General features: G+C 39.7%; 3 non-coding genes across 3 annotated transcripts; all 3 read right to left on the minus strand.

Moving 5' to 3' along the window:
• Positions 1-1,911: 1,911 nt before the first annotated feature.
• On the minus strand, positions 1,912-1,984 carry TRNAV-CAC (transfer RNA valine (anticodon CAC)). The gene has a single exon. It is a non-coding gene; the product is annotated as a tRNA-Val (tRNA).
• Positions 1,985-6,259: 4,275 nt separating this feature from the next.
• Positions 6,260-6,332, minus strand: TRNAV-CAC (transfer RNA valine (anticodon CAC)). The gene has a single exon. It is a non-coding gene; the product is annotated as a tRNA-Val (tRNA).
• Positions 6,333-10,997: 4,665 nt separating this feature from the next.
• Positions 10,998-11,070, minus strand: TRNAV-CAC (transfer RNA valine (anticodon CAC)). The gene has a single exon. It is a non-coding gene; the product is annotated as a tRNA-Val (tRNA).
• Between the last annotated feature and the right edge of the window lie 2,012 nt (positions 11,071-13,082).

A 13,082-nucleotide genomic window follows, 5' to 3' on the forward strand; every position in this document is an offset into this window, starting at 1 on the left:
GGCGAACGTGATAACCACGACAAAACGGAAACTGCTTGAAGAACATGGGTAGTTGCTACATACTTCACTGGCATAGGCCTATGCCAACAATGAAGAATCATGAAATCATCACGTTCATGAAGGCACATTTTGCGTCCTCATTAAATAAAATCCGAATTGTTTTGGTTTAACGTGAAATATTTCTGCCCGGTTTCAAACCGGGGACCTTTCACGGGTTAGGCAAACGTGATAACCACTACACTACGGAAACTGCTTGTCAACCTCGTGAAGTTGCAACACACTTCACTGGTATAGGCCTATGCCAACAATGAAGAATCATGAATTCATTATCTTCATGAGGGCACATTTTACCTGCACTTAAAATAAAAAAACGATTTTTTTGGTTATACGTAAAATGTTTCCACCCGGTTTCAAACCAGGAACCTTTCACGTGTTAGGCGAACGTGATAACCACTACATTACGGAAACTGTCAAACTTGTGAAGTTGCAACATAATTCACTGCCATAGGCCTATGCCAACAATGAAGAATCATGAAATCATCATCTTCATGAGGGCACATTTTACGTGCAATTTAAATAAAACAGGAAATGTTTTGGTTTACCGTAAAATGTGTCCACCCGGTTTCAAACCAGGAACCTTTCGCGTGTTAGGTGAACATGATAACCACTACACTACAGAAACTGCATGAAGAACATGTAACGTAGCAACATATTTCACTGAAATAAGTCGAAACGAACAATGTCAAATCATTAAATCATCACGTTCATGAAGGCACATTTTGCGTCCACTTAAAATAAAATCCGAATTGTTTTGGTTTAAGATAAAATGTTTCCACCCGGTTTCAAACCAGGGACCTTTCGCGTTTGAGGCGAACGTGATAACCACGACAAAACGGAAACTGCTTGAAGAACATGGGTAGTTGCTACATACTTCACTGGCATAGGCCTATGCCAACAATGAAGAATCATGAAATCATCACGTTCATGAAGGCACATTTTGCGTCCTCATTAAATAAAATTCGAATTGTTTTGGTTTAACGTGAAATGTTTCTGCCCGGTTTCAAACCGGGGACCTTTCACGGGTTAGGCGAACGTGATAACCACTACACTACGGAAACTGCTTGTCAACCTCGTGAAGTTGCAACACACTTCACTGGTATAGGCCTATGCCAACAATGAAGAATCATGAAATCATCATCTTCATGAGGGCACATTTTACCTGCACTTAAAATAAAAAACGATTTTTTTGGTTATACATAAAATGTTTCCACCCGGTTTCAAACCAGGAACCTTTCACGTGTTAGGCAAACGTGATAACCACTACACTACGGAAACTGTCAAACTTGTGAAGTTGCAACATACTTCACTGAAATAAGTCGAAACGAACAATGTCAAATCATTAAATCATCAAGTTCATGAAGGCACATTTTGCGTCCACTTTAAATAAAATCCGAATTTTTTGGTTTTAGATAAAATGTTTCCACCCGGTTTCAAACTAGGGACCTTTCGCGTGTGAGGCAAACGTGATAACCACTCCAATATGGAAACAGCTTTTCCAAACTGCTAAGTTACAACACACTTCACTGGTATAGACCTACGCCAACAATGAAGAATCATTAAATCATCATCTTCATGAAAGCACATTCAACGTCCAATTTAAATAAAATACGATTTTTTTTGGTTATACGTAAAATGTTTCCAACCGGTTTCAAACCAGGAACCTTTCGCGTGTTAGGCGAACATGATAACCACTACACTACGGAAACTGCTTGAAGAACATGTAACGTAGCAACATATTTCACTAAAATAGGTCGAATCGTCCAGTTACAAATCATTACATCATCAAGTTCATGAAGGCATATTTTACGTACACTTTAATTAAAATACGAATTGTTTTGGTTTTACGTAAAATGTTTCCGCCCGGTTTCGAACCGGGGACCTTTCGCGTGTGAGGCGAACGTGATAACCACTACACTACGGAAACTGCTTGTCAAACTTGTGAAGTTGCAACACACTTCACTGGTATAGGCCTATGGCAACAAGGTAGAATCATGAATTCATTATCTTCATGAAAGCACATTTTAGGTCCAATTTAAATAAAATACGATTTTTATTGGTTATACGTAAAATGTTTCCGCCCGGTTTCAAACCAGGAACCTTTCACGTGTTAGGCGAACGTGATAACCACTACACTACGGAAACTGTCAAACTTGTGAAGTTGCAACATAATTCACTGCCATAGGCCTATGCCAACAATGAAGAATCATGAAATCATCATCTTCATGAGGGCACATTCAACGTCCAATTTAAATAAAACAGGAAATGTTTTGGTTTACCGTAAAATGTGTCCAACCGGTTTCAAACCAGGAACCTTTCGCGTGTTAGGCGAACATGATAACCACTACACTACAGAAACTGCTTGAAGAACATGTAACGTAGCAACATATTTCACTGAAATAAGTCGAATAGTCCAGTTACAAAGCATTAAATCATCAAGTTCATGAAGGCATATTTTATGTACACTTTAATTAAAATACGAATTGTTTTGGTTTTATGTAAAATGTTTCCGCCCGGTTTCAAACCAGGAACCTTTCACGTGTTAGTCAAACGTAATAACCACTACACTACGGAAACTGCTTGTCAAACTCGTGAAGTTGCAACACACTTCACTGGTATAGGCCTATGCCAACAATGAAGAATCATGAATTCATTATCTTCATGAAAGCACATTTTAGGTCCAATTTAAATAAAATAGATTTTTATTGGTTATACGTAAAATGTTTCCGCCCGGTTTCGAACCAGGGACCTTTCGCGTGTTAGGCGAACATGATAACCAATACACTACGGAAACTGGTTGTCAAACTTGTGAAGCTGCAACATACTTCACTGGCATAGGCCAATGCCAACAATCATCATCTTCATGAAATCATCACCTTCATGAGGGCACATTTTGTGTCCTATTTAAATAAAATACGAATTGTTTTGGTTTAACGTAAAATGTTTCTGCCCGGTTTCAAACCAGGAACCTTTCGCGTGTTAGGCGAACGTGATAACCACTACACTACGGAAACTGCTTGAAGAACATGTAACGTAGCAACATATTTCACTGAAATATTTCGAAACGTCCAGTGTCAAATCATTAAATCATCAAGTTCATGAAGGCATATTTTACGTCCACTTTAAATAAAATACAAATTGTTTTGGTTTTACATAGAATGTTTCCGCCCGGTTTCAAACCAGGAACTTTCACGTGTTAGGCAAACGTAATAACCACTACACTACGGAAACTGCTTGTCAAACTCGAGAAGTTGCAACACACTTCACTGGTATAGACCTATGCCAACAATGAAGAATCATGAAATCATCATCTTCATGAAAGCACATTTAACGTGCAATTTAAAAAAAACACGATTTTTTTTGGTTATACGTAAAATGTTTCCACACGGTTTCAAACCAGGACCCTTTCACGTGTTAGGCGAACGTGATAACCACTACACTACGGAATCTGCTTGTCAAACTTGTGAAGTTGCAACATACTTCACTGGCATAGGCCAATGCCAACAATGAAGAATCATGAAATCATCACGTTCATGAAGGCACATTTTGTGTCCTATTTAAATAAAATACGAATTGTTTTGGTTTAACGTAAAATGTTTCTGCCCGGTTTCAAACCAGGGACCTTTCGCGTGTTAGGCGAACGTGATAACCACTACACTACGGAAACTGCTTGAAGAACATGTAACGTAGCAACATATTTCACTGAAATATTTCGAAACGTCCAGTGTCAAATCATTAAATCATCAAGTTCATGAAGGCATATTTTACGTCCACTTTAAATAAAATACAAATTGTTTTGGTTTTACATAGAATGTTTCCGCCCGGTTTCAAACCAGGAACCTTTCACATGTTAGGCAAACGTAATAACCACTACACTACGGAAACTGCTTGTCAAACTCGTGAAGTTGCAACACACTTCACTGGTATAGGCCTATGCCAACAATGAAGAATCATGAATTCATTATCTTCATGAAAGCACATTTTAGGTCCAATTTAAATAAAATAGATTTTTATTGGTTATACGTAAAATGTTTCCGCCCGGTTTCGAACCAGGGACCTTTCGCGTGTTAGGCGAACATGATAACCAATACACTACGGAAACTGGTTGTCAAACTTGTGAAGCTGCAACATACTTCACTGGCATAGGCCAATGCCAACAATCATCATCTTCATGAAATCATCACCTTCATGAGGGCACATTTTGTGTCCTATTTAAATAAAATACGAATTGTTTTGGTTTAACGTAAAATGTTTCCGCCCGGTTTCGAACCGGGGACCTTTCGCGTGTGAGGCGAACGTGATAACCACTACACTACGGTACCTGCTTGTCAAACTTGTGAAGTTGCAACACACTTCACTGGCATAGGCCAATGCCAACAATGAAGAATCATGAAATCATCACGTTCATGAAGGCACATTTTGCGTCCACTTTAAATAAAATCCGAATTTTTTGGTTTTAGATAAAATGTTTCCACCCGGTTTCAAACTAGGGACCTTTCGCGTGTGAGGCAAACGTGATAACCACTCCAATATGGAAACAGCTTTTCCAAACTGCTAAGTTACAACACACTTCACTGGTATAGACCTACGCCAACAATGAAGAATCATTAAATCATCATCTTCATGAAAGCACATTCAACGTCCAATTTAAATAAAATACGATTTTTTTTGGTTATACGTAAAATGTTTCCAACCGGTTTCAAACCAGGAACCTTTCGCGTGTTAGGCAAACAGGATAACCACTACACTACGGAAACTGCTTGAAGAACATGTAACGTAGCAACATATTTCACTAAAATAGGTCGAATCGTCCAGTTACAAATCATTACATCATCAAGTTCATGAAGGCATATTTTACGTACACTTTAATTAAAATACGAATTGTTTTGGTTTTACGTAAAATGTTTCCGCCCGGTTTCGAACCGGGGACCTTTCGCGTGTGAGGCGAACGTGATAACCACTACACTACGGTACCTGCTTGTCAAACTTGTGAAGTTGCAACACACTTCACTGGTATAGGCCTATGCCAACAAGGTAGAATCATGAATTCATTATCTTCATGAAAGCACATTTTAGGTCCAATTTAAATAAAATACGATTTTTATTGGTTATACGTAAAATGTTTCCGCCCGGTTTCAAACCAGGAACCTTTCACGTGTTAGGCGAACGTGATAACCACTACATTAAGGAAACTGTCAAACTTGTGAAGTTGCAACATACTTCACTGCCATAGGCCTATGCCAACAATGAAGAATCATGAAATCATCATCTTCATGAGGGCACATTCAACGTCCAATTTAAATAAAACAGGAAATGTTTTGGTTTACCGTAAAATGTGTCCAACCGGTTTCAAACCAGGAACCTTTCGCGTGTTAGGCGAACATGATAACCACTACACTACAGAAACTGCATGAAGAACATGTAACGTAGCAACATATTTCACTGAAATAAGTCGAAACGAACAATGTCAAATCATTAAATCATCACGTTCATGAAGGCATATTTTACGTACACTTTAATTAAAATACGAATTGTTTTGGTATAACGTGAAATGTTTCTGCCCGGTTTCAAACCGGGGACCTTTCACGGGTTAGGCGAACGTGATAACCACTACACTACGGAAACTGCTTGTCAACCTCGTGAAGTTGCAACACACTTCACTGGTATAGGCCTATGCCAACAATGAAGAATAATGAATTCATTATCTTCATGAGGGCACATTTTACCTGCAATTAAAATAAAAAAACGATTTTTTTGGTTATACGTAAAATGTTTCCACCCGGTTTCAAACCAGGAACCTTTCACGTGTTAGGCGAACGTGATAACCACTACATTACGGAAACTGTCAAACTTGTGAAGTTGCAACATAATTCACTGCCATAGGCCTATGCCAACAATGAAGAATCATGAAATCATCATCTTCATGAGGGCACATTTTACGTGCAATTTAAATAAAACAGGAAATGTTTTGGTTTACCGTAAAATGTGTCCACCCGGTTTCAAACCAGGAACCGTTCGCGTGTTAGGCGAACATGATAACCACTACACTACAGAAACTGCATGAAGAACATGTAACGTAGCAACATATTTCACTGAAATAAGTCGAAACGAACAATGTCAAATCATTAAATCATCACGTTCATGAAGGCATATTTTACGTACACTTTAATTAAAATACGAATTGTTTTGGTTTTACGTAAAATGTTTCCGCCCGGTTTCGAACCGGGGACCTTTCGCGTGTGAGGCGAACGTGATAACCACTACACTACGGAAACTGCTTGTCAAACTTGTGAAGTTGCAACACACTTCACTGGTATAGGCCTATGGCAACAAGGTAGAATCATGAATTCATTATCTTCATGAAAGCACATTTTAGGTCCAATTTAAATAAAATACGATTTTTATTGGTTATACGTAAAATGTTTCCACCCGGTTTCAAACCAGGAACCTTTCACGTGTTAGGCGAACGTGATAACCACTACATTACGGAAACTGTCAAACTTGTGAAGTTCCAACATACTTCACTGCCATAGGCCTATGCCAACAATGAAGAATCATGAAATCATCATCTTCATGAGGGCACATTAAACGTCCAATTTAAATAAAACAGGAAATGTTTTGGTTTACCGTAAAATGTGTCCAACCGGTTTCAAACCAGGAACCTTTCGCGTGTTAGGCGAACATGATAACCACTAAATTTCGATTTAAAGCTTTCGTGACTGCAATGATTCATCTTCTTTGGTTCTTTCGGTAAAGTCACGTAGAATGAGAATAAAATAATCAATTGATAAAATAAAATAACACAATAATATTCTCACGACGTTTCGGCCACAACACAAGCGGCCTTCATCAGGTGAAGGGAGCGAGACTGTCTGGTAGGACAGCGCTGGAGTGAGAGAGCCACGTTCAGATCACGGCTTTTAAGCTGTGTGAGAGGAACAAAGAGCCTTGACGAAGGAATTAGCATAAAATTTAGCATTGAAAAGGCTGAATGATTAGCTTGTGACTGGTCACAGAAATAGCTATGTTAAAAGTTAAAGCATACACATCCGCAGAGGCACCCATTGTTAAAAGGAATTAGCATAGAATTTAGCATTGAAATAGCTAAATTAAGGCATTCGCTTGTAACTGCTACAGAAATAGTTACGTTGAAGTCAGAGCATACACATTCACCGAGGCACTTAGTACAAATCAAAACAGGAGAATTTAGCATTGAAATAAGTAGGCGAATTTAGCATTGAAATAACTGGGTGATTTGCTAGTGACTGGTCACAGAAATGACTACAAAACTGAGCTATTCACAGTACTATATAGTGAACCAATAAAAACTAAAATAGAAATTATCTTCATGTTATCAATAAACTCTATATTCTCCAATCAGCTAAGCTACCAACCATAAGTCGTTATATATCACAATGCTATATGGCGAAAAAATGGGTGGATTCTTACCCTCAAATTTCCGTACCACGGATAGCTACGGGCCCCGTTCAGACGGACGAGTTCGTCCATGGTCGGAACAGAGGAGGGGGAGAGAGACAGCTGCGAAGCCCTAGTATACTCCATGTTGTAAACCATACCATTAACCGTGGTGTGAGAGGTATTAAGAGGCAATGCTGGCGAAAGAGCTGCGGTCTGAAGGTCATCGTAAAATTACAATTAATTAAGAACAGAAATGATTTAACACATCTTTCCAGTGGTTACTGAGCCTGAATCCATCTTCTCGGTTGAAATTGTCTCTGTGCTTGTATATGTGAATGGCCTCATGAACGAATCTCTCATGGTAGCCAGTTGGTTTGCAAAGAACCTCCGTCTTGGAGAAGTCAATGTCATGTGAGCCCACTGAATTGTAACAGTGATCTGTTACAATTGTGATCTGTTACAATTGTAGGGACAATTTGATTTCCAAATTCAATCACCTCTCCAGCAAAAAATCGGATCCACACACCGAAAAGATAGACGTCAACAAAGTCGTAATTAATCGCAGTAACAGTTCCATTTCTGATGGTCTGAAATCCGTTTTAGCTAAAGGTCTAAACTTTGCTGTCACACCGAGACACTTACCGGTTAATGATATCATTGCCCATGTCGACGTTGCACTCAAGGGCTTGAGTCACATCTCTGCAGACGTAGCAAGATCTGAAATCGCTGCAACCCTCAAAAACGCTAAGTTGCCACCTAGCAACATCAGCAAAGATGAACGTTTTGAATTATCTCAATTAAAAAAGAGGGATGATATTGTCGTTCTCTCAGCCGACAAAGGCAATGCCACTGTCATCATGGACAAAACAGAATATAACAACAAAATTCAAGAACTACTCAACGATGGCAGCTATACAAAAATAAAAAGAGATCCCACCAACAGCCTGGTCACCAAAACGAACAAAATTATCTCTGATTCAACAGCATTAATTGATGAGAACAAACAGTTCTTGTTGAAACCCTCTGCTGCCAGACCACCAAGATTATATGGCCTTCCAAAGATACACAAAGAAGATACACCCCTTCGTCCCATCGTCTATACTATCAGCTCCCCCACCTACAAACTGGCACGTTTTCTGGCTGATATACTGCGACCTTTCACTGGAAAAACCACCTCTGCGGTACTAAATTCTACTCACCTGGTATCGACAATCAAAGACATTTCCCTGTCCCCAAACGACCTGCTTGTCAGTTTTGATGTGGTGTCCTTGTTCACCAAAGTCCCGGTACCTGACACCATCGCTATCATTGAAGACCTGGTTCATCAAGGACTGCATACTGATGTACCCCCCCTGGTGAGACATTGCTTAACCAACACATACTTCACCTGGAATGGAACTTTCTACAAACAAACTGAGGGCACCCCAATGGGCTCCCCCCTATCTCCGGTTGTAGCCAACGTATTCATGGAAAAATTTGAAACTGACGCCATCCAGACTGCCACTCTACGCCCGACCTTATGGAAGAGGTACGTTGATGACACCTTTGTCATATGGCCACATGGCCAGCCTGCTCTAGACCAATTCCGCGACCACATCAATTCCATACACCCAGCCATCAGATTTACCATGGAGGTCGAAAAAGATGGCAAACTACCCTTTCTGGATGTCTTAATTAAAAGGAGACATGATGGTTCAATGAGCCACTCTGTCTACAGGAAAGCTACCCATACAGATGCTTACTTGAAACCGGATTCCCACCACCATCCATCCCAGAAGAACTGCCTCATCAAGACTCTATACCATAGAGCCCAATGCATTTCCGACCAGGAACACATTACCAGTGAACTCAAACATGTACACCAGGCTCTCAGGGCTAATGGCTACTCCGACTACACAATCCGCAAAGCCATCACTCCAGTCATGAAGAAGGATCCTCTTGTGGAGCCACTCAAAACCATCACCTTACCCTACATTGCAGGGGTCACTAAAAAGATCTCCAAAATCCTGAATAAACACAAGATCCAGGTCCGATTCAACACAGTACACAAAATCCGTGATTTAGTTCCATCTGTAAAAGATGCTCTTCCAGACATACAGTACCCGGGCGTTTACAAACTAAAGTGCCTCTGTGGTAGTAGCTACATTGGAGAAACCAAAAGACATATCTCGGATCGCATCCGCGAACATAAAGCAGACTTGAAACACGGTAAGACGAACTCCTCTGCCGTGGCAGATCACTGTTACAATTCAGTGGGCTCACATGACATTGACTTCTCCAAGACGGAGGTTCTTTGCAAACCAACTGGCTACCATGAGAGATTCGTTCATGAGGCCATTCACATATACAAGCACAGAGACAATTTCAACCGAGAAGATGGATTCAGGCTCAGTAACCACTGGAAAGATGTGTTAAATCATTTCTGTTCTTAATTAATTGTAATTTTACGATGACCTTCAGACCGCAGCTCTTTCGCCAGCATTGCTTCTTAATACCTCTCACACCACGGTTAATGGTATGGTTTACAACATGGAGTATACTAGGGCTTCGCAGCTGTCTCTCTCCCCCTCCTCTGTTCCGACCATGGACAAACTCGTCCGTCTGAACGGGGCCCGTAGCTATCCGTGGTACGGAAATTTGAGGGTAAGAATCCACCCATTTTTTCGCCATATAGCATTGTGATATATAACGACTTATGGTTGGTAGCTTAGCTGATTGGAGAATATAGAGTTTATTGATAACATGAAGATAATTTCTATTTTAGTTTTTATTGGTTCACTATATAGTACTGTGAATAGCTCAGTTTTGTAGTCATTTCTGTGACCAGTCACTAGCAAATCACCCAGTTATTTCAATGCTAAATTCGCCTAGTTATTTCAATGCTAAATTCTCCTGTTTTGATTTGTACTAAGTGCCTCGGTGAATGTGTATGCTCTGACTTCAACGTAACTATTTCTGTAGCAGTTACAAGCGAATGCCTTAATTTAGCTATTTCAATGCTAAATTCTATGCTAATTCCTTTTAACAATGGGTGCCTCTGCGGATGTGTATGCTTTAACTTTTAACATAGCTATTTCTGTGACCAGTCACAAGCTAATCATTCAGCCTTTTCAATGCTAAATTTTATGCTAATTCCTTCGTCAAGGCTCTTTGTTCCTCTCACACAGCTTAAAAGCCGTGATCTGAACGTGGCTCTCTCACTCCAGCGCTGTCCTACCAGACAGTCTCGCTCCCTTCACCTGATGAAGGCCGCTTGTGTTGTGGCCGAAACGTCGTGAGAATATTATTGTGTTATTTTATTTTATCAATTTATTCTCATTCTACGTGACTTTACCGAAAGAACCAAAGAAGATGATAACCACTACACTACAGAAACTGCTTGAAGAACATGTAACGTAGCAACATATTTCACTGAAATAAGTCGAAACGAACAATGTCAAATCATTAAATCATCAAGTTCATGAAGGCATATTTTACGTACACTTTAATTAAAATACGAATTGTTTTGGTTTTATGTAAAATGTTTCCGCCCGGTTTCGAACCGGGGACCTTTCGCGTGTGAGGCGAACGTGATAACCACTACACTACGGAAACTGCTTGAAGAACATGTAACGTAGCAACATATTTCACTGAAATAAGTCGAAACGAACAATGTCAAATCATTAAATCATCACGTTCATGAAGGCACATTTTGCGTCCACTTTAAATAAAATCCGAATTGTTTTGGTTTAAGATAAAATGTTTCCACCCGGTTTCAAACCAGGGACCTTTCGCGTTTGAGGCGAACGTGATAACCACGACAAAACGGAAACTGCTTGAAGAACATGGGTAGTTGCTACATACTTCACTGGCATAGGCCTATGCCAACAATGAAGAATCATGAAATCATCACGTTCATGAAGGCACATTTTGCGTCCTCATTAAATAAAATCCGAATTGTTTTGGTTTAACGTGAAATATTTCTGCCCGGTTTCAAACCGGGGACCTTTCACGGGTTAGGCGAACGTGATAACCACTACACTACGGAAACTGCTTGTCAACCTCGTGAAGTTGCAACACACTTCACTGGTATAGGCCTATGCCAACAATGAAGAATCATGAATTCATTATCTTCATGAGGGCACATTTTACCTGCACTTAAAATAAAAAAACGATTTTTTTGGTTATACGTAAAATGTTTCCACCCGGTTTCAAACCAGGAACCTTTCACGTGTTAGGCGAACGTGATAACCACTACATTACGGAAACTGTCAAACTTGTGAAGTTGCAACATAATTCACTGCCATAGGCCTATGCCAACAATGAAGAATCATGAAATCATCATCTTCATGAGGGCACATTTTACGTGCAATTTAAATAAAACAGGAAATGTTTTGGTTTACCGTAAAATGTGTCCACCCGGTTTCAAACCAGGAACCTTTCGCGTGTTAGGTGAACATGATAACCACTACACTACAGAAACTGCATGAAGAACATGTAACGTAGCAACATATTTCACTGAAATAAGTCGAAACGAACAATGTCAAATCATTAAATCATCACGTTCATGAAGGCACATTTTGCGTCCACTTAAAATAAAATCCGAATTGTTTTGGTTTAAGATAAAATGTTTCCACCCGGTTTCAAACCAGGGACCTTTCGCGTTTGAGGCGAACGTGATAACCACGACAAAACGGAAACTGCTTGAAGAACATGGGTAGTTGCTACATACTTCACTGGCATAGGCCTATGCCAACAATGAAGAATCATGAAATCATCACGTTCATGAAGGCACATTTTGCGTCCTCATTAAATAAAATTCGAATTGTTTTGGTTTAACGTGAAATGTTTCTGCCCGGTTTCAAACCGGGGACCTTTCACGGGTTAGGCGAACGTGATAACCACTACACTACGGAAACTGCTTGTCAACCTCGTGAAGTTGCAACACACTTCACTGGTATAGGCCTATGCCAACAATGAAGAATCATGAAATCATCATCTTCATGAGGGCACATTTTACCTGCACTTAAAATAAAAAACGATTTTTTTGGTTATACATAAAATGTTTCCACCCGGTTTCAAACCAGGAACCTTTCACGTGTTAGGCAAACGTGATAACCACTACACTACGGAAACTGTCAAACTTGTGAAGTTGCAACATACTTCACTGAAATAAGTCGAAACGAACAATGTCAAATCATTAAATCATCAAGTTCATGAAGGCACATTTTGCGTCCACTTTAAATAAAATCCGAATTTTTTGGTTTTAGATAAAATGTTTCCACCCGGTTTCAAACTAGGGACCTTTCGCGTGTGAGGCAAACGTGATAACCACTCCAATATGGAAACAGCTTTTCCAAACTGCTAAGTTACAACACACTTCACTGGTATAGACCTACGCCAACAATGAAGAATCATTAAATCATCATCTTCATGAAAGCACATTCAACGTCCAATTTAAATAAAATACGATTTTTTTTGGTTATACGTAAAATGTTTCCAACCGGTTTCAAACCAGGAACCTTTCGCGTGTTAGGCGAACATGATAACCACTACACTACGGAAACTGCTTGAAGAACATGTAACGTAGCAACATATTTCACTAAAATAGGTCGAATCGTCCAGTT

This window comes from Petromyzon marinus, chromosome 37 (assembly GCF_048934315.1).
Source record: "Petromyzon marinus isolate PM22_M1 ecotype Great Lakes invasive population chromosome 37, UKy_Petmar_22M1.pri1.0, whole genome shotgun sequence".
In the NCBI taxonomy this organism is placed as follows: Eukaryota; Metazoa; Chordata; class Hyperoartia; order Petromyzontiformes; family Petromyzontidae; genus Petromyzon; species Petromyzon marinus.